Consider the following 23,455-nt stretch of genomic DNA (forward strand, 5'->3'; position numbering starts at 1 on the left):
GCGTCTCCGTCCGGACGGAGACACGCCCCATTCACTTGAATGGAGAGCGTCTCCATCCTGGCGCGCGCTCAGACTGAGATGCTTACAATGGGAAGTGGCTCTGTGCACTCCCGGCGTGACTAGGCAGACGGATCGCATAGTCACGCCGGAAGTGCATGCCTGCGACTAGGCAGGCATAGATAACGGAGGCTCCATCTGTATGTGTCTCAATTTAATAAGAAAAATTCTATATTTAGATTACAATACACAATCAGGGAGACCAGCCTTAGACTGAGTAACACTCCATGTACAAGAACTAAACTAAAAAGTACTAACCAGAGCTGGATTAGGGCTATTGGGGGCCAAGGGTATTTAAGACAGGGGGGCCCTAAGGTCTAAAATAGCCCAGAAGTACATACCCCCAGTGTCCCTCCTTAATCCGGCTCTGGGTATGGCGACCTCCACCATAGAAAGATCGATGCGGCACTCTCCAGTTCAGTATAGAATAAATAAATATATGATGAAGTCCTGCTGCTGACGGACGAAACGCGTTGGTACTACCTGCAGACATCTCCTCTTATGGACAGATAAGCCATATATATTATTGAACTCTGTACGCATGCCTTCCAGCTATTTATGGACAGATAATCTTGATATAATCTCTTATTCTGTACGCATGATATACAGATATTCATGTACTTTTATGTATTTTTATGTATTTTTATGTCATTACGTGTAATAAATATTTGTACTTTTTATATATACACTGCTCAGGCCATACTTTGATTGTGCATTGGGAATATGCTGGTTCCCTAAGTGAGCCTATGAGTTTCTGCAGTGATTTGAAATTTTAAACGGTACACACTATGGGGTATATCTACTAAGCTCCCGATTTTGACCGATTTTGCGTTTTTTCTTCAAAGTGTCATCTCGGGAATTTACTAAGCACAAATCTCGGCAGTGATGAGGGCATTCGTATTTTTTTTGAAGTGCAAGAAAAAAAATACAAATGAATACACCATCGGTCAAATACGCCTGTTATTTTATAGAACTCGGTCATTTACTAAAATTTGTATTTCACAAACACTGCCGGCAATAGCCAAACACTGCCGTGAATAAATACAAATCGGAAAAATAAGCAGTTTTAAAATAGACCTGCTTTTTTTTACCGTGTTCTGATAGGCATGCACGGATCCGTGAGATCCGTGCATGATTATCATTGGGAAGCGGTTGGAAAGTGTTAATTTTTTTAAAAAAAATGCATGGGGTCACCCCTCCTAAGCAAAACCAGCCTCGGGCTCTTTGAGCCGGTCCTGGTTGACAAAATATGGGGGGGGAAATGACAGGGGTTCCCCCATATTTCATAAACCAGCACCGGGCTCTGCACCTGGTCCTGGTTCCAATAATACGGGGGACAAAAAGCGTAGGGGTCCCCCATATTTTTGAAACCAGCACCGGGCTCCACTAGCCAGGTACATAATGACACAGCCAGGGGACACTTTTATAGTGGTCCCTGCGGCCCTGGCATTATATACCAAACTAGTCACCCCTGGCCGGGGTACCCTGGAGGAGTGGGAACCCCTTAAATCAAAGGGTCCCCCCTCCAGCCACCGAAGGGCCAGGGGTGAAGCCCGAGGCTGTCCCCCCATCCAAGGGCGGCGGATGGGGGGCTGATAGCCTTTTGTAAAAAATTTGAATATTGTTTTTAGTAGCAGTACTACAAGTCCCAGCAAGCCTCCCCCACAAGCTGGTACTTGGAGAACCACAAGTACCAGCATGCGGAGGAAAACTGGGCCCGCTGGTACCTGTAGTACTACTACTAAAAAAATACCCCCAAAAAAACAGGACACACACACCGTGAAAGTATAATTTTATTACATACATGCACACCTCCAAACATACATACTTACCTATGTTCACACGAGGCTCGGTCCTCTTCTCCATGTAGAATCCTTGGGGGACCTGTGAAAAAAATTATACTCACATAATCCAGTGTAGATTCTGTCCTTTGTATAATCCACGTACTTGACAAAACAAAAAAACGGAAACCCGACCACGCACTGAAAGGGGTCCCATGTTTACACATGGGACCCCTTTCCCCGACTGCCAGGACCCCCCCTGACTCCTGTCAAAGAGGGTCCCTTCAGACAATCAGGGAGCGCCACGTCGTGGCACTCTCCTGATTGGCTGTGTGCTCCTGTAGTGTCTGTCAGGCTGCACACGGCAGAGATACAATGTTGCGCCTATGCGCTCCATTGTATCCAATGGTGGGAACTTTGCGGTCAGCGGTTGACCGAAAGTAACCTCACCGCTGACCGCAAAGTTCCCACCATTGGATGCACCCTCCCAAAGGTGCATAAGGGGTTAACCCCCCCTCCAGGACGGCCGATTGTGTCGGCACGGGGCTCGTTGTCACAACCAGCCTCGGTATACCTGGATGCATTACTCCAACCTTTGGTTAAAAAACATAAGAACTTCTTGTTGGACACAACCATGTTCTTGAATGAACTAATTACTCTGCAGGAGATTCCTGAAGGGGCATGGATGATCTGTGCAGATGTTGTAAGCTTATACACAGTGATACCACAGGAGGCATGCTTACAGATGGTTAAGGAGTTTTTGGTTACCAGTGGTGTATATGCTGAGGGTTTTGTGGAATTCTGTATTATTTTATTGGAATTTGTTTTGAAAAAAAAATACTTTTTATTTGATAATAAGTATTACATTCAATTGAGCGGATGCTCAATGGGTTCTGCTGTTGCTCCGATGATAGCCAATATTTTTATGTTTAACATAGAACAGAAAATCTTTTTTTCTAATCCAGATATTTCATCTAATATTGTATTATACAAACGTTTTATAGATGATTTATTTATTGTTTGGAGTGGTACTGAGACATCTTTTATGGAATTAATAGAAATTAATAATAGCAGTCATTGTCCCATTAAATTTGCTATCAGAATGAGTCAAGAGAGGATTGATTTTCTTGATGTGGATATTAAGATTGAGGCTCAAAAATTTGTGACATCAGTACACACAAAATTAACTGATCGTAACACACTCCTTCAATACACTAGTTGTCATCCGCCTAGTTTAAAGAAATCACTACCTTATTCACAGATGCTGAGAATTTGGAGAATCAATTCTGACAGCGTCTTAGTTCGAGTACAGATGGAGTCTTTAATTGAGAAACTTGTCATAAGAGGTTATCATAGACAAGATTTGATGAAAACTAGGGACAGAGTAATAACAATTGATAGAACGCTACTATTAGAAAAATCGGAGACAAAAAAGAATGAGAAGACACGATTCCCGGTAATTAATCAATTTAATACTCAATCTAGGAATGTCAATGCGGTAATTAAAAAGCATTGGCATGTTATTAAAACGGACCGTCAATTGCCCTTTCAGAATATGAATCCCATGCCATGTTTTACAAGAGGTCGTAATTTAAGAGATCTGTTGGTGCACGCCGACATTAGTGTTACTAACAAGGATAAACCACCACATTTTTTGTCTATTAAAAGCTTAGGCTGTTTTAAATGTGGTTGTACCACCTGTGGTTATCTTATTCCTGGTGACACCTTTTGTCACTCCCATACAGGAAAAGAGTATCGTATTAGACACCATCTAACCTGCAATTCAACCTATGTGGTGTATCAGATTATCTGTCCCTGTGGTCTTTCCTATATAGGTAAGACCCAGGGCAGATTTAAAGATCGCATGTAGGTGCACCGATCGGCTATTAGAGCGGCTTTGGTTAGTAAGAGCAAATCTGACCAGCCGGTAGTTCGGCATTTTGCCGAATTTAAGCACAGTGTTAAATATAGGATGATCGATTTTGTTAAGAAGCCTCTAAGGGGTGGCGATCGTAATCGATTATTATTGCAACGTGAGACAGAATGGATTTACCGTCTGGGAGTATTATCACCCAGAGGGTTAAATGAATATCTGAGCTTTAGTTGCTTTTAGAAACTACTCCTTTGAAGTATATGGATACTTTTTTTCAGAGCCGTAGATGTGATGATTTGTTGTTTGTTGTCATGGTGATGGGAGTCACTAACGTGATGATGTATTACGTGTTTGACGCTAGGGGGAAGTTCAAACGGACCTCCTGGCGCGAATTCACTCTGGGTGCATGATTATAAAGGTATGTAATGTCATTTATGTGCATTGTATCCTGACGATAGTGCAATAAAGCACTGAAACGTTGTAAAACCTGACTGGTTTATTGTTTATTCATCAAGCCGAGTGCCACACCATTGCGGGACTATATTTGTACATGTGTATATGTGGAGGCACCGGCGCAGCTATTTGTACTTTCCGTGGAGTGCCGGTCTGAAAATTGCTGTACATTTTGGGCTGTGCTATCAGTCCTAATTGACAAGGCACCTGCTACCTTTTACATGTCCAATAATCTACCCAGGATTTCTTTGGATTTTCACGGTGGTTGGAGGTGATTATCACTCACGGCTCTGTTTGGTTCTATGCAAAGGAACTCTAAGTGAGTCGGTAAGAACAACTGGTTTTATGCATTTATTGTGAAATAAGCATTCAAGTATCTTCTTTGAGAGACTGCAACATTTGTGGTTTACTATGGCGGAAGGAGGAGAAAGGGATGAGGAGTTCCCGTTTAACCCTGCATTATTTTCCGGGAGTGATACTTTTGGTTTCTCTGAGGCAGAGGCAGAAGTTATATTGGAATTACAGGGTTTAAATGCACAACCTGAGGCTTCTTCTTGTGACATTTTATATAAAGAACTTTGGAAATTAAAAAGGAAGGAAATTGATTATAAATTTCATGCCATTTCCTTAAGTGATCATTATCGTGCTAAAGTCATCCCACGTGGGTTACGCATGAAGAATGGACCAACTGTGGGCAGACAGGATCCACAGTTTTGTAAAAAGTGGATCGGCATACTTAATCGCTGCTCATTTGATTTGATGTTGCTTATTATTGAATTTGCCAAAAATGAACAGACAACATTACGGGATAAGATAAAGTTTTTGAGGATCAACATTTGACTACATTAACGGCTGACACGGAGGGCGACTGGCTGGGTAAATTAGAGAATCAAGTTGCCAATTACCGTCGAGATCTACTAAAATTTAAGAAAGAGAAGTTCTCTAAGGTTCAATTAGATTATGAACAACATACGGTATATCAGTGGATCTCTGGTAATAGGGGGAATTCGAATAGACGCCCATTCTTTAGGCGTAATCCTAGGTTTGGGGAGTCTTCCTCCCAAGATTATACTACTAACAGTGATTCTGATTTTTCCCAGACAGGTAAAGCCCCTTTAGGGGCACAAACCCGTTCAAAAATCAAGGCAAAAAATGTAAAGCAACAAGGAGGGGTGGCCAAAATAAAAGAAGGGGCCCCTGGAAAGAAACCTCCAGCAGCCAGGAGGAAATAATATTTAACCTTTCCTCCTATGATTTATCTAGGACAGAAAAGTCCTTATTAAATAGAGGTCTATCGTTCATTCCGACCACATATTTTGATGACTTTAGATGGCAACAAGAAAAGCATCAGTTATTTCGAAAATTAAAAATTAAGGAGTTCTTTAGTAAATCAGTGCCTCCTATAAGTAGCATACAACCTGACCCTGTACCAGAACAGTTGAAAAAAATTCTACCTAAATCTAATTTTGACCCTAATACAAACAATCCTAGCCTGAAAACATATATGCGACTGGTGGATAAAGAAATTGGTATGGTAACCTCTGGCATTAGTGGTGTTCATCCTAATTTATCTCCTGGTGAAAAGCTAGCTATTAAAACCTTATCTGGCAATACAGACTTGATTATTAGACCCGCCGATAAGGGTGGGTCAATTGTATTACAGGATGTGCAAGACTATTGTAAAGAAATTTTACGCCAACTAAGTGATACCAACACTTACAGAGAATTACCATTTGATCCGGTGAACACTTTCCAAAAAGAATTGGGACTTATCCTCAAAAGAGCGGTTGACAATAACATAATTAATCAGAAACTAGCAGATTCATTGTTTCCCAAGTTTCCATTGACTCCCCTCCTTTACACCCTCCCAAAGGTGCATAAGGGGTTAACCCCCCCTCCAGGACGGCCGATTGTGTCGGCACGGGGCTCGTTGTCACAACCAGCCTCGGTATACCTGGATGCATTACTCCAACCTTTGGTTAAAAAACATAAGAACTTCTTGTTGGACACTACCATGTTCTTGAATGAACTAATTACTCTGCAGGAGATTCCTGAAGGGGCATGGATGATCTGTGCAGATGTTGTAAGCTTATACACAGTGATACCACAGGAGGCATGCTTACAGATGGTTAAGGAGTTTTTGGTTACCAGTGGTGTATATGCTGAGGGTTTTGTGGAATTCTGTATTAGTTTATTGGAATTTGTTTTGAAAAAAAAATTACTTTTTATTTGATAATAAGTATTACATTCAATTGAGCGGATGCTCAATGGGTTCTGCTGTTGCTCCGATGATAGCCAATATTTTTATGTTTAACATAGAACAGAAAATCTTTTTTTCTAATCCAGATATTTCATCTAATATTGTATTATACAAACGTTTTATAGATGATTTATTTATTGTTTGGAGTGGTACTGAGACATCTTTTATGGAATTAATAGAAATTAATAATAGCAGTCATTGTCCCATTAAATTTACTATCAGAATGAGTCAAGAGAGGATTGATTTTCTTGATGTGGATATTAAGATTGAGGCTCAAAAATTTGTGACATCAGTACACACAAAATTAACTGATCGTAACACACTCCTTCAATACACTAGTTGTCATCCGCCTAGTTTAAAGAAATCACTACCTTATTCACAGATGCTGAGAATTTGGGGAATCAATTCTGACAGCGTCTTAGCTAGAGTACAGATGGAGTCTTTAATTGAGAAACTTGTCATAAGAGGTTATCATAGACAAGATTTGATGAAAACTAGGGACAGAGTAATGACAATTGATAGAACGCTACTATTAGAAAAATCGGAGACAAAAAAGAATGAGAAGACACGATTCCCGGTAATTAATCAATTTAATACTCAATCTAGGAATGTCAATGCGGTAATTAAAAAGCATTGGCATGTTATTAAAACGGACCGTCAATTGCCCTTTCAGAATATGAATCCCATGCCATGTTTTACAAGAGGTCGTAATTTAAGAGATCTGTTGGTGCACGCCGACATTAGTGTTACTAACAAGGATAAACCACCACATTTTTTGTCTATTAAAAGCTTAGGCTGTTTTAAATGTGGTTGTACCACCTGTGGTTATCTTATTCCTGGTGACACCTTTTGTCACCCCCATACAGGAAAAGAGTATCGTATTAGACACCATCTAACCTGCAATTCAACCTATGTGGTGTATCAGATTATCTGTCCCTGTGGTCTTTCCTATATAGGTAAGACCCAGGGCAGATTTAAAGATCGCATGTAGGTGCACCGATCGGCTACTAGAGCGGCTTTGGTTAGTAAGAGCAAATCTGACCAGCCGGTAGCTCGGCATTTTGCCGAATTTAACCACAGTGTTGCTAGTATTAAATATAGGATGATCGATTTTGTTAAGAAGCCTCTAAGGGGTGGCGATCGTAATCGATTATTATTGCAACGTGAGACAGAATGGATTTACCGTCTGGGAGTATTATCACCCAGAGGGTTAAATGAATATCTGAGCTTTAGTTGCTTTTAGAAACTACTCCTTTGAAGTATATGGATACTTTTTTTCAGAGCCGTAGATGTGATGATTTGTTGTTTGTTGTCATGGTGATGGGAGTCACTAACGTGATGATGTATTACGTGTTTGACGCTAGGGGGAAGTTCAAACGGACCTCCTGGCGCAAATTCACTCTGGGTGCATGATTATAAAGGTATGTAATGTCATTTATGTGCATTGTATCCTGACGATAGTGCAATAAAGCACTGAAACGTTGTAAGACCTGACTGGTTTATTGTTTATTCATCAAGCCGAGTGCCACACCATTGCGGGACTATATTTGTACATGTGTATATGTGGAGGCACCGGCGCAGCTATTTGTACTTTCCGTGGAGTGCCGGTCTGAAAATTGCTATATATATATATATATATATATATATATATATATAGATAGATAGATATATATATATATATATATATACAGATATATATATAGATATATATAGATATTGGATGAAGGCAGCACTCTGCAGTCTGTTAGCATAGATTAAAACATTCATCCTTTATTGGGGTTTCCAATAAAGGACGAATGTTTTAATCTATGCTAACAGACTGCAGAGTGCCGCCTTCATCCGATATCTATATGTGAACCTGCATCAGCTCTAGGTGGGCTCCTCAGCAAGCTATCCATGTCTCCCATTGAGTGCCGGGCAATCCTATACTTTATATATATATATATATATATCATATGACCAGGAATAAAATATATAGCCAGCCTTACATTTTTGGTTATGCAGTACTGTACAACTGGAGACCGAGAGCTGGCTTCTCTCAGTCTCTCCTCCAAGGAAGCAAACTCAGTCACAGCCACAGCCTCCAGGGCTCCACACATGCTATGAATCCCTCCTCCTTCTTCAGTGCAGCCTGCAGCACGCCAATGACTAAGCCGCAGGCTTGCTGAGCCAGACAGCCATCACTCAGCTGCCTTGACTACAGCTCTTAGAGCACTCTTAGTCAGGGCAGCTGAGCGACGGCTCAGCTGTCCAATTGCTGTCCGGCTCAGCAAGCCTGCGGCTCAGTCAATGGCGCGCCGCAGGCTCAGTGAAGAAGGAGGAAGGACAGGGCAGCAGGGAGTTTAACAGGGCAACGGGGCTGGGGAGCCGGGACTCGTGAGCGCAGCACTTCAGATCGGATTGAAGAGAGATCCGATGTGTGGCAGGGGGCCTTTTAAATTGGGGGCCTCGGGGTACTTACCCCCAGGGCACCTCCCTTAATCCGGCTCTGGTTCTAACACACAAACAACATTGTTTAATTGTTTTACATTTTCAATTAACATTAATACATTTTCTAGATTGTCAGGAAATATTCTAATAATGAAAACATAAATAAATAAATAAATAACGCCCACCATTCCCAGATAAATTCATTGCTGACCTGAGTGGTCATGAAGATTTACATGAAGGTGTTGCTGATGCAGAAGCTTTTCTTCACACACCCACAACCATTGTGGCTACCAGAACAGAAAATAATCAGCATTAGTGAATCATTAGTGACCTTCCCTCAAACTTCACAAGTTACTAAGGAGGATAATGAATTTCACAATTTCACATTCTAGTAACAAGAGCACCAGCAGTAAATAGGTAAAGGGCTGGCTATAGTTATTTGTGATGTTCATGCTTTGCTGTTAACTTAGGACTATAAGGGGGTGGGTTGCTGGCAGATCTTCTCATGGCCTTGCCAGGGATATAACCTGCCTGGCTAAGACTGGGGGACTGTTCTTATGTGGCAGAGGTTTTTTTCAGACAGTTTTGCAGCAACCTCCCACAGTACTTGAGCTCGAAGAACAGTCTCCTGCTTGAAAGCCTCAAGGGCTTCATTCTGCCTCTTCAAGAATACATTTTACTTTTTCAGTGCCACCCTAATTATGGTGTTGTCTTTATTCTAAGTGGCACTGGTGGAGGGTGGGAGAAACTACGTTGGCGGTGTTGCTGCCACTCCACCCTCTAAGTGCACCCCTGGGGAGTTATGTCAGCTGAAACAGAAATAAACATATTAGTTGTATACTCTCAGTATTACACAGGTACATAAAAAACCCTCTCCAGCTTGAAGGGTTTGTATGGTAGGCATAGCCAGATCCTCTGGAGGCGTACCTACCAAGAACTGCTCTTCAATTGACCCCAGCATACATCTATCATTAGGGGTCAACTTCAATTACTGAGGTATGAACCCTCAACCAGTCCCCCTTGCCAGCTCCTGATCGTAGCAGCAAATTTGTTAGCAGTTGGGCAAAACCATGTGCACTGCAGGGGTGGGGGGGGGGGGGGCAGATATAACATGTGCAGAGAGAGTTACATTTGGGTGGGGTGTGTTCAAACTGAAATCTAAATTGCAGTGTAAAAATAAAGCAACCAGTATTTACCCTGCACAGAAACAAAATAACCCACCCAAATCTAACTCTCTCTGCACATGTTATATCTGCAACCCCTGCAATGCACATGGTTTTGCCCAACTGCTACGATCAGGTCTGAATTACCCCCTTAGTCCTCAGTCTGTTGTTTAAGTCAGAAATTCTGAAAAGATACATGTAAAGAAATCAGCTGGGATGTTAATATAACTAGACATGTGCACCGGATCAGGATTTGGATATTTGGATTTTGCTGATTCTTGTTTATCTGTTGCCAGCTCCTTTCATACTGATTTTTGGTCATGCTCTTGTCACAGAGGGGGTCATTCAGATCTGATCGCTGCTGTGCGTTTTCGCACAGCGGGTGATCAGATCCGAACTGCGCATGCATATGTACAGCACTGCACCGGCGCGTCGCATGGCTTCAACGGGCATCGGCACCCTGCGATGGGATGGTGCAAAGAATCCATTCACACGGGCGTTCGCAATGAGATTGTAAGGAAGGGTCCGTTTGTGGGTGGCAACTGACCGTTTACAGGGAGTGTCCAGGAAAATGCAGGCAGGATCAAGCGTTTTGAGGGAGGGGGTCTGACGTCAGCTTGGGCCCCAATCAGCGTGCTCTAATCGCACTGGAAGAGTAAGTCCTGGGCTGCGCAGAGACTGCACAAAATCAGTTTGTGCAGCTCAGCTACACCCGCGATCGCACACTTGCACAGCGAAAAAACACTCCCCCTGTAGGCGGCGACTATCTGATCGCAGGACTGCAAAAATAGCTGCCCAGCGATCAGATCTGAATGACCCCCAGAGTGCAATCTTGCCATAGCTTCCGTTATGAGGATTTGTCTCTCCTCCTTAGTAAATTGTGTTTTTTGGTGGATTTATTCTTCAGCAGTAGAAGCATCTGCAGCATCAACATCCACCTCTTGGTCTTCATGGCCACTTAGGTCAGCAAAGAGGTCATCATCCAGTCGCTTTATGCATACTAGTGTGTGTGTGTCAGTGTGCGTATGCACACCTGGGTAGGGGATGTACCTAACAGTATAAAAGGCCCACTCTGCTACACAAACGCCCTTTGTTTGTTGACAAGGGCCACCTACACTGAACAAGAGGTAATGTTGAAATATTTTTCAATTAGTTGGTTCAAGACTATGGAAGTGCATTTTTCAAAAGAGTTACAACATTAGGTTGTACAGCAGAACACTAGTACTAGAGCTCAAACTCACACTTTATCGAAATGTCTTATGTATACACTGCTGCATCTTTCTACCATATTAATGTAGACTACAAATCAAACTATAGCAGAGCCATTAATCAGCACCCAACAATGACAATGCGTCATTACCATCATGAAAACTGCTGCCATCACCACGCAGGAGCTGCACATCCTGAAATCAGTGATGGACCACAGGCTGGGCCAAGTGTGCCCTTCTGTGTGCTGTAGGGAAAAATCATTGCGTACACTGACGCGTGGATGTGGATGCTCCAGAGGCTTCGCTCCTGCTGAATGATAGTCCAGCTGGAGAGTCAATGGAGCGAATTCCGGCATAGGAAAGCAGAGATGTTGGAGCGACTGCAGGCATCCATTGCCAACTGTGAGTATGCTACTCTGTTGTATATTTGACTACTCTGTTGTATATTTGCTACTCTTTTGTATATTTGATATGCTACCCTGTTGCAAATTTGCTACTGTTTGCTACTCTGTTGTATATTTGATTTTTATACATAGTATAGTTAGGGACCATTCTGGGTGTACAGCTAGTAATGTAGTGTGTAGTGTATGGTTATGTGCATGGCAGGTTTTCAGGCATAGTATAGTTAGGGGAACAAGTTTTTTGATAACTTTATTTTCATAAACATTTCTACTGTGTCTGCATGTGCAATCATTTTTCTAAATTTATGCAAATCTTTGTTTTGATTTCTTATGTTTTTTTAAATCATTATTAATGTGTGATTCAAGAGGTTCTAATGTACATTTATTTTTGTTTTTAACTTAATAGGGAATAAATGACTCTAGGTACAAAGACAGGGCAGCAGAAGACAGTCCTCCACTGCAAAGCCCTCATCCCCTGCCCTGCCCTCGTACCCTGCCCAGTCCCACGCTCAGTACTCTTCTCCTGCCCAGTCCTCATCCCCTGCCCAATCCACAATACCTTCCTGCAAAACTCCCCTCTCCGCATCAGCATCATCATCAGGGGAAGACGCTGCTGCAGCAGCTGAGGCTTCAGGAGGTCGTATTTGTTTTTTTTTGTTTTTTTATTTAATATAAATATAAGTAGAGATGAGCGGGTTTGGTTCCTCGAGATCCGAACCCCCCCGAACTTCACCCATTTTACACGGGTCCGAGGCAGCCTCGGATCTTCCCGCCTTGCTCGGTTAACCAGAACGCGCCCGAACGTCATCATCCTGCTGTCGGATTCTCGCGAGATTCGTATTCTATATAAGGAGCCGCGCGTCGCCGCCATTTTCACTCGTGCTTTGGAGATTGAACGGAGAAGACGTGGCAGCGTTCTTTCCCTGAAAAGCTCTGTAATCTGTGCTCAGTGTGCTGCAAATAATCTGTGCTCAGTGTGCTGAAAATATCTACGTTCTCTGCCTGAAAAAGCTCCATATCTGTGCTCAGTGTGCTGCAAATATCTGATCAGTGTGCTGCATTGTGGGGACTGGGGACCACCAGTATATAATATATACTTTTCTATAGCTTCTATACTGCTTGTCAGGACACACATGGGTCACAGTGACACAGCTCTGTACTGATATATACAATAATATATATACTTTTCTATAGCTTCTATACTGCTTGTCAGGACACACATGGGTCACAGTGACACAGCTCTGTACTGATATATACAATAGTATATTTTGCTTTTCTATAGCTTTTATACTGCTTGTCAGGACACATGTGTCACAGTTACACCGCTCTGTACTGATATACAGTAATATTATATATACTTTTCTATAGCTTCTATACTGCTTGTCAGGACACATGGGTCACAGTTACACTGTTCTGTCTGTACTGATATATTCAATAATATATATACTTTTCTTATTTTCTATAGCTTCTATACTGCTTATCAGGACACATGTGTCACAGTTATACCGCTCTGTACTGATATACAGTAATATTATATATACTTTTCTATAGCTTCTATACTGCTTGTCAGGACACATGGGTCACAGTTACACTGTTCTGTCTGTACTGATATATTCAATAATATATATACTTTTCTTATTTTCTATAGCTTCTATACTGCTTATCAGGACACATGTGTCACAGTTATACCGCTCTGTACTGATATACAGTAATATTATATATACTTTTCTATAGCTTCTATACTGCTTGTCAGGACACATGTGTCACAGTTACACCGCTCTGTCTGTACTGATATATACAATAATATATATACTTTTCTATAGCTTCTAGTATTACAGTGCAGCATTTTGGTGACTAACAGTATATAGTTGTACAGCAGGCCATTGCTGTATCTTGCAGCTGTGTCACTGCAAGTATCCATCCATTCCATTTTCTTCCAGTGATTTGGACCAATAATACCATTGATTAGAATGAATAATTCCAGTGATTTTGTCATTTTCTTCCAGCGATTTGGACCAATAATACCATTGATTAGAACAAATAAGTCCAGTGATTTTGTCATTTTCTTCCAGCGATTTGGACCAATAATACCATTGATTAGAACGAATAATTCCAGTGATTTTGTCATTTTCTTCCAGCGATTTGGACCAATAATACCATTGATTAGAACGAATAATTGCAGTGATTTTGTCATTTTATTCCAGTGATTTGGACCAATAATACCATTGATTAGAACAAATAATTCCTGTGATATTGAGGTGTTTGTGTTGCTTAGCTTAGCCGTCCAGCGACCACAGTGCACCTCTTTTTTTCTTTTATTTGCATCATGTGCTGTTTGGGGCCAATTTTTTTAAGTGCCATCCTGTCTGACACTGCAATGGCACTCCTAGATGGGCCAGGTGTTTGTGCCGCCCTCTTGGGTTGCTTTGCTTAGTCATCCAGCGACCTCGGTGCAAATTTTAGGACTAAAAATAGTATTGTGAGGTGTTCAGAATAGACTGGAAATTGTGGTTATTGAGGTTAATAATACTATAGGATCAAAATTACCCCCAAATTCTATGATTTAAGCTGTTTTTTAGGGGTTTTTGAAAAAAAACACCCGAATCCAAAACACACCCGAATCCGACAAAAAAATTTCAGGTAGGTTTTGCCAAAATGCGTCCGAATCCAAAACACGGCCGCGGAACCGTATCCAAAACCAAAACACAAAACCCGAAAAATGTCTGGTGCACATCTCTAAATATAAGATGTAAAGGGTAGGTTTTATTTTGTTTTATTTTTTTCTCTATGTAAATGCAAATACAGTGCATCTGGAAAGTATTCACAGTGCTTCACTTTTTCCACATTTTGTTATGTTACAGCCTTATTCCAAAATTGAATAAATTCATATTATCCCTCAAAGTTCTACACACAATGGCCCTCATTCCGAGTTGTTCGCTCGCTAGCTGCTTTTAGCAGCATTGCACACGCTAGGCCACTGCCCTCTGGGAGCAGTGCCGTTTCTTGCGGCGGGCGAACCGTGCAACCGCACGGGGCGCCTGCCGCGGCACTTCTTGAACACTTTAAAATCCATTCCCACCTCCTCCGTCCTCCCGAGTACCCAGCTCGGGTGGCGGAGTTTCGTGGAATGACGCGGTGCGTTGTGACGTCACAACGCAATTACGTCATTCCACGAAACTCCGCCCCCCGAGCTGGGTACTCGGGAGGACGGAGGAGGGGGAGCCAAGCCGGCGCCGCCGCGAAGAGGAGGGAGAGGCGGCGAAGAGCGGGTAGAACTGCTTCAACTGTAAGTCAGCCTCTTCCTCTCCCTCTCTCTCTCTCTACCCCCCCTCTGCCACCTGCCATCATGTATACAAAGGGGATACTTGCCTGCCATAATATGTTAAATGGGGACACTTGCCTGCCATAATATGTTAAATGGGGACACCTGCCTGCGTACTGTGTAAAATGGGGACACCTGTCTGCCATAATGTGTTAAATGGGGACACCTGCCTGCGTACTGTGTAAAATGGGGACACCAGCCTGCCATAATGTGTTAAATGGGGACACCTGCCTGCGTACTGTGTAAAATGGGGACACCTGCCTGCGTACTGTGTAAAATGGGGACACCTGCCTGTATACTGTGTAAAATGGGCACACCTGCCTGCGTACTGTGTAAAATGGGGACACCTGTCTGCGTACTGTGTAAAATGGGGACACCTGCCTGCGTACTGTGTAAAATGGGGACACCTGTCTGCGTACTGTGTAAAATGGGGGCACCTGCCTGCGTACTGTGTAAAATGGGGACACCTGTCTGCATACTGTGTAAAATGGGGACACCTGTCTGCGTACTGTGTAAAATGGGGACACCTGTCTGCGTACTGTGTAAAATGAGGACACCTGTCTGCGTACTGTGTAAAATCGGGACACCTGTCTGCGTACTGTGTAAAATGGGGACACCTGCCTGCGTACTGTGTAAAATGGGGACGCGTGCCTGCCATACTGTGTAAAATGGGGACTCTTGCCTGCCGTACTGTGTAAAATGGGGGCACGTGCCTGCCGTACTGTGTAAAATCGGGGCACGTGTCTGCCACAATGTGTAAAATGGGGACACTTGCTTGCCGTACTGTGTAAAATGGAGGCACGTGCCTGCCGCAATGTGTAAAATGGGGACACTTTCCTGCCGCAATGTGTAAAATGGGGGCACGTGCCTGCCGCAATGTGTAAAATGGGGACACTTTCCTGCCACAATGTGTAAAATGGGGACACTTGCCTACCGTGCTGTGTAAAATGGGGACACTTGCCTGCCGTGCTGTGTAAAATGGGATCGCGTGCCTGCGGTAATGTGTAAAATTAGGACTTTTTTTTTTTTATCCTGTGGTGGCCGTGATGATGAGATCAGATGAGGCCAAGCCCATCTTAACAAAACCACGCCCATTTTAACGAGACCCCGCCCCCTTGCCGGGAGCGCGCACGCATGCTTTTACTCTTTATATCTATGGGGGGGTGCATTTTTTTTATGTGAATGGGGGGGCGCATTTTTAAATCTCGCACTGGGAGCCAAATTGGCTAGAAACGGCCCTGTCTGGGAGTGAATCTTAGCATAGCAGAATTGCGAACGAAAGATTAGCAGATTTGCGTATAGAAAATTCTTAGCAGTTTCTGAGTAGCACCAGACTTACTCAGCCATTGCGATCAGTTCAGTCAGTTTCTTTCCTGGTTTGACGTCGCAAACACACCCAGCGTTCGCCCAGACACGCCCCCATTTCTTCAGACACTCCCGCGTTTTTCCCAGAAACGCCAGCGTTGTTTCGCACACTCCCATAAAACGGCCAGTTTCCGCCCAGAAACACCCACTTCCTTTCAATCACACTCCGATCACCAGAACGATGAAAATTCCTCGTTACGCCGTGAGTAAAATACCTAACTTTTGAGTAAAATAACTATGCGCATGCGCTCTGCGAACCTTACGCATGCGCAGTAAGCGACTAATCGCAATATAGCGAAACTCGGCAACGAGCGAACAACTCGGAATGAGGGCCAATACAATGGGGCGGATGGAGCTGCAGCTCCAGGCCCCCCTCTGAAAATAGGCCCTCAGATCCCCTGCAGTTCCGATAGTGTTGACAGGGGAAAAAAAACTTTTCTCCCGTCATCACCTCACCAGTAGCATTCCTTTAGCATTCCTTCATTCGACTTCCGTCTCAGAGAGCCTCTTCCAATCTGTCAGCAACTGTGCACAAGCAGCCCCCCTCCCCCCTCTACCCGTCAGTTGAAGCTCATACCAAGGTTCGATATAGGCTCCTCCCCTCAATTGCGATAAGCTCCGCCTCCTTGTCCATCTACAGCTGTGCCCACGATTGGCAAAAGGTCCCCTCACATGCCATCCATAGCTGTGTCTCTGTCCATTATAAGCTCCGCCCCCTGGTTCTTCCACTGCTGAGCCCCCTGTTACCCGAAGCTCCGCCCCCGGGCCGTTCTAAGCCCCGCCCACTGGACAGTACACTGCAGTGCTCCCCGCCCGAGTCATCTGAGGTGTTCTGCCGCTGCTGTTTGAGCCGAGGTACAAAAGAGTATATGCTGTGTATCCCTATACCCAGGACAGCAGCAGTCCTGACTGTCTCTCACATGTGTCTTCGCGTTAACACCAGAAATCCCAACATACAAAGTTATGTCTGCATGATTTGTGACCTTAATGACATACTGTTTTAAATATTGCTCATATATATATATATATATATATATATTATATATATATAAAATTGGAACAGACGGTGCGGCACTCCAATGATTTCAACACCAGATAAATCGTTAAGTACTTAACGATTTATCTGGTGTTGAAATCATTGGAGTGCCGCACCGTCTGTTCCAATTGTCCATTTATCCGTGAGGGCACCCAGTGTACTATTGTCTTTAAGTGGCTGTGCCGGACCCCTGCCTTTATCTATCTATCTATATCTATATATATCTATATATATATATATATATATATACACACACACACAATATTATCCATCTATCGTGCGCGATAATCAATTGAATTCCGGCCAGTGTGTATTACGGATGCTACCGTGCGGTGTAATGTAACAAACGGACGCTGCCGTGAGGTGTAATGTGACTCGGACATTACCATGCGGTGTAATGTAACTAACGGATGCTGCTGTGCAGTGTAATGTGAATGACTAACGGACGCTGCTGTGCGGTGTAATGTGACTAACAGACGCTACCGTGCTGCGTAATGTGACTAACGGACGCTGTCGTGTGGTGTAATGTGACTCGGACACTACCGTGTAGTTTAATGTACCTATCAGACGCTACCGTGCTGCGTAATGTGACTAACGGACGCTGCCATGCGGTGTAATGTGACTCGGACACTACCGTGGAGTTTAATGTACCTAACGGACGCTGCTGTGCGGTGTAATGTGATTAACGGACGTTACCATCCAGTGCAATGTGACTTGGATACTATCGTGCAGTGTAATGTAACTAACGGACACTCTTGTTCGGTGTAATGTGAATAGTGACTAACGGACGCTGCCGTGCGGTGTATTGTGACTCGGACACTAACGTGCAATGTAATGTACCTAACAGAAGCTGCTGTGCAGCGTAATGTGACTAATGGATGCTACCATGTGGCGTAATGTGACTAACAGACGCTGCTGTGCAGTGTTATGTGACTCAGACACTACAGTGGGGTGTAATGTAACTAGCGGATACTGCTGAGCGATGTAATGTGAATAGTGACTAACGGACCCTGCGGTGCAGTGAAATGTGACTAACGGACACTGCTAGTGGTGTAATGTGACTAACGGATGCTGCTGTGCCATGTATTGGGACTAATGGACACTACACACTACTGCGCGGTGTAATGTGACTATCGTACAGTACCGTGTGGTGTAATGTGACTAAGAGGCGCTACTGTGCGGAACAATGTGAATAGTGACTAACGGACGCTGCCGTGTGGCGTAATGTGACTAACGGATGCTACACACTACCGTGCCGTGTAATGTGACTGACGGACACTACCGTGTGGTGTAATGTGACTAACAAACGCTGTTCTGTGGTGTAATGTGACAAATGGATGCTACCGTGTGTTGTAATGTGACTAACGGATGCTACCGTGCGGTTTAATGTGACTAATGGATGCTGCCATGCCCTTTATAAAATATAGAGCAGGCATTCCCAACCACGGTCCTCAAGGCACACCAACAGTGCAGGTTTTAGTGATATCCTGGCTGCAGCACAGTAAAAATAACTGAGCTACTAATTAAGTCACCTGTGCTGCAGCCTGGATATCACTAAAACCTGCACTGTTGGTGTACCTTGAGGACCGTGGTTGGGAATGCCTGATATAGAGGGTGGCACCAATGGACTTTCTGGTACAGGCACCAAAATGTTTAGTTATGGCTCTAGTGGTCACTGATGCTCTCTGTAGTATATAATTTAACTAGTAGAGTAGTGGTACTTGCACCACCACATTACCTGTTCTGTAAGCGCCGTCTAAGTTTAAGATGGGGGGGGGGGGTTATATATTTTTATTTATAAAGACTTTTTTCAGATATTCTTTATCATCTTAAATATTTTTTATTAAAAAATGTGTTTGTATTTTTTAATTAAAGAGTAAAACACAAACTGGCTCATGCATGCACACCTGCGAAGCAGTAAGTTAACCCTTACAGCCCTGGTGCAGTATTGTCACAGCAGCTACAATATTTATTTTTCAAAACAGTCAACAGCTAAGAATTTTATTCATTTTATCATTTACTGCAGTGACTAGAAATGGGGTCTGAACACTTAAATAAATATGGTAATAATGAGTGAACAATTTTTTAAACTATTTTAGCGCCCAAGGAAAGACAGACAATACATTTCTCACCCTTTCAAGGTACAAAAAAAACTTTTTCTTGATATACAGTAGCTACACTATAAAGTGGTTGTATGTAGGTACCATCTATGCCCTTAAAATGTATCTAATATATTATATAAGCACAATGCTTTTAAGCAACTACTCCGCAGTCTTCCTTTTAATTCAAATTGTGGCTGATAAAGCCGATATTTGAAGTCCTCTGCTGCTCAACAGAGATGTAACGGAGCTGCAGCTATCCTTCACTGCTCCTTCTATGTGATGCCTCCTCTAATGGCAAATGTAAATCAGCGGCCACCGCTGATGTGTACTGACCATGGGTGCTGATGTGTGCGCCCCGATCGCTCGCTGCAGTTTGTCGCAGCACAGCGATCGGGTCGGAACTGCTTTTGTATTTGTGCGGGGAGGGGGGGGGGCGGCACTGTCGTGCGGGGCAGACTAGCCCTGTGCTGGGCGTCTCCCCGCATGTCTAAGTTCATGATCGTAGGTGTGCTATATTTAGCACAGCTACGATCAACTCGGAATGACCCCCCATGTTGGGTACTCAGCTTCAAGGTGCATGGTGGGAATATTAGAGGAAACCACTGAACACATAGAGTAGGGTCTCTCCCACAGCTGAACTTCTTAATAAAAATACATGCAATCGGCTAGTGGTTGACGGCAGGCAGGGAGGGGGCCTCAGGATAACATATCCCCTGCTCGCACCTCCTTAATCCGATCTGCTGCAGCGGTACACAATAGGCCTTTCGTAAATTTCAGCTCCAAGCCCATGTGGACGTTAATCTGGCACTGCCCCCCTGCAGTGCACATGGTTTTGCCCAACTGCTAACAAATTTGCTGCTGCGATCAACTCAGAATTAGGCCAATAATACAGTGGAGCAGCTCATAAATATATTATTTAAAAAAATTCAATTTTATATTGTATTGCCTATAGTTATTTACACAATGTTATGTTAAAGTAAAAACGTAAAAGAATTCAGAAAAATTGTTAGAACAAAAAATGCATTGTATTTTATATTTATAATATAGGGTAAAATATGATTATATATAGTGACTATATCACTCTCTCTGTATCACTATATTTTTCTATTCATGTATGTACTAGCTGTTCTACCAGTTCTTCGTACAGGAGTTTCCGATTTTCACGGTTGTAAATAAAATTTGGTAAATTTATAGAGATGCAAATTTGAGATGTCTTAATGTAAGTAAATATTAATCCATGGTTCTTGCCATACCAGAAGAGCACCCATAGCAGATACGGTAAAATGCAGGGGCGGTTTGGCAATAGGGCTCACCAGGAAGATTCCTGGTAGGCCGACGTGTCTGTGGACCCTACTCTGTGTGTTGTCATATGGCCCCACCCCCCACCTGACAAGCAGCCCACTGCACTCACTACACTGCATGGCCCCCATTTATTGTCATTCTATCCCTGCAGTACAGCAAATCTGCCATCCAATCATGTTGCCATGGCTACATGGTATGTTATACTGTACCTCTTGTGCTGCCCATGTTGTGCCACTTCTACCAACTTTTACCACTTTTAGTTCCCAATCTGCCCCTGGTCTCAGACACAACTGCAGCAAAAGATGCAACAAAGGCTGCAATTGCATACAATCAGGCCCTATGAGGAGAGACCCTGCCCCACCTCAACAGATCCCACCCCCTCATCAGATCACACCCCCATTAGGGCTGCTTCCATAAATTTCCCAGGCTGGTTTTCTATTCCAATCCACCCCTGGTAAAAAGTGACAGGACCATTTTTGTAGTTTATTAAATTCTATACACTGGAAGTGTAATCTAAATTTTGATCCAATTGTCCATTTGGGCGTTATCGTTCACACAACGGAAGCCACGTATCGGTAATGATGTAATTATGTCATCCCCCTTTTAAACCCCTTAGGGGAGGTTTATTAAAATTCTAATTATGTAGTTTCCTATTTCCCGCCTGCTTTCACATTTATATGTATAGATTTGTGTATATATATATATATATATATATACATACACACATACACACACACACACACACACACACACACACGGTCGAGTCACATTATTATGACCCCCAGCTAATAGCCTGAGTAACCTACAGATGGGTCCTCCGTTATCTTGACTGGCTGAGGCGTTAGTCACGATCGGGCATACGCAGCGTACCAGGGTGCATAGTCACAGAGAGGCGCGCCTAATCGCATGGAGACGCACAGAGCATTTGACGTTACATGAGCAGTATGGACAGCAGCTTGATGTGCTGAACTGTCATTTTAGACACATATTTGGTAGCACCCAGGTTAAAAAATTTTTTTCCAAATATATTTTATTGAGGCATAAGTACAAACCAGAATAAGCAGTACAAACAGTAGGTACAGGGCCTAAGAGACATGGCTGAGATCTTGTAAATGGAGAGATATATTACGACAACTGTATAATCCCAAACGTACCTCACATTTTCCATTTTCAAACATAAAACCAATGTGTTAAAAGGGTGACCAGAATATAAAATGAAGAAGCAATATAAAGAGAAGTAGATATATACTTCTACAGAATCGTAACAGGTCTAAGACAATACTAATACTGTAGTTATATCAAGGCGTCCTATAACATGGAAGACGCCTAACATAAATCCAAGACATACAGAAAAAATTAAAATAAAAACAACAAAAACAACAAAAACATAAACATTGTCCGCCAAGGCCAGGGGGCCATCTTCCCATCCATGGAGAGAACATCAGAGCAAGTAGAAGAGAAATATATGAATACCGGAGGTCAAAGAGAGATTGGAAGAGGAATGGAATGAGATGGGGGGGAGGAATAAGAAGAAGAGAGATGGTGCAGAGAGTATAGAGAGGACATCAGTTGCACCGAGTTATGAAAGACAGATATGGGGCCACCACCATGTGGTGCAATGGAAGCTTTGTTGGATAGCCAGTTTGGTGGATGTAGGCAGTGTATGTATAAATTTACCCGAGCAATGGAACAGTGCAGGGGTGAGAGTCTCTTTGTCAAGAGAGGTCTCTAGCTAGTCCATGGTAAAAAGAAAGAGTAATCTGGAGGTAGCCATAGGTAGGGAAGGGGGAGTAGCGTGTATCCATTGTTGGAGAATAGCTTTCCTACCCACCGCTGATAATAGAGTCACTAATTTTTTGTCAGGAGAGGGGATGTTCGGCTGATCAAGGAGGTACCCGAAAAGAGCCCAAGAGGTAGTACATTGAAAATCAATGCCTAGTGTAAAGGAGCTGTATGCCTGCAACCCACCCCAAAACGTTTGTATGTGAGGGCAATGCCAAAAGCAGTGCATGATGTCAGCTATTGGTGCGGAGCATTTGACGCATGCTGCAGACTCCGAGAGGCCCATCAGATGACTTCGTTTTGGAGAAATATATGCCCTGTGCAAGATCTTATACGACATTTCCTGGTAGACACTCGCCGGAATAAGCTTCAAAGATATGTTAAAGCAGTCCAACACCGCCTCCGGGGACATGGAAGGGATCTGGGATGACCATTTTTCGAGTTGTGAAAGGTCGGAAGAGGGGATAATGTCCGTGCGAATCCGGGCGTAAATAGTTGAGATGGAGTATGTACTAGAGTGTATAAGCGTGTCAAGGGGATTGAGAAAATCCCTTCTATCAAGTCGTGCCAAGACTGAGCGTATATAATGAGAGGCCTGAAAATAATAAAATCCATGACTGGGATTAATGTTGTATTTGGCTATGGCCTCAGTGAAGGTGAGTGGTTCGTGTGAGGAGTTAAGGAGGTCGCGAACATGTGTGATTCCCGCCGTGTGCCAGCTATTAAAAGGGAAGGAAGCATGTCCGTCGTGAAAGTTCAAGTTCCCCAGAAAAGGGAGAAACGGAGAATGAAGGCATTGTAAATCTAATGATTTCCTAGATCTTTTCCATGCCAAAATAGTAGAGGTCAAGAGGGTATTGTCTAAGTGAGGCATCTTTAAAGTAGTGCCGCTGGCATGTAGGATGTAACTAAGGGACAAA

This window comes from Pseudophryne corroboree, chromosome 6, assembly GCF_028390025.1.
Source record: "Pseudophryne corroboree isolate aPseCor3 chromosome 6, aPseCor3.hap2, whole genome shotgun sequence".
Taxonomy (NCBI): Eukaryota; Metazoa; Chordata; class Amphibia; order Anura; family Myobatrachidae; genus Pseudophryne; species Pseudophryne corroboree.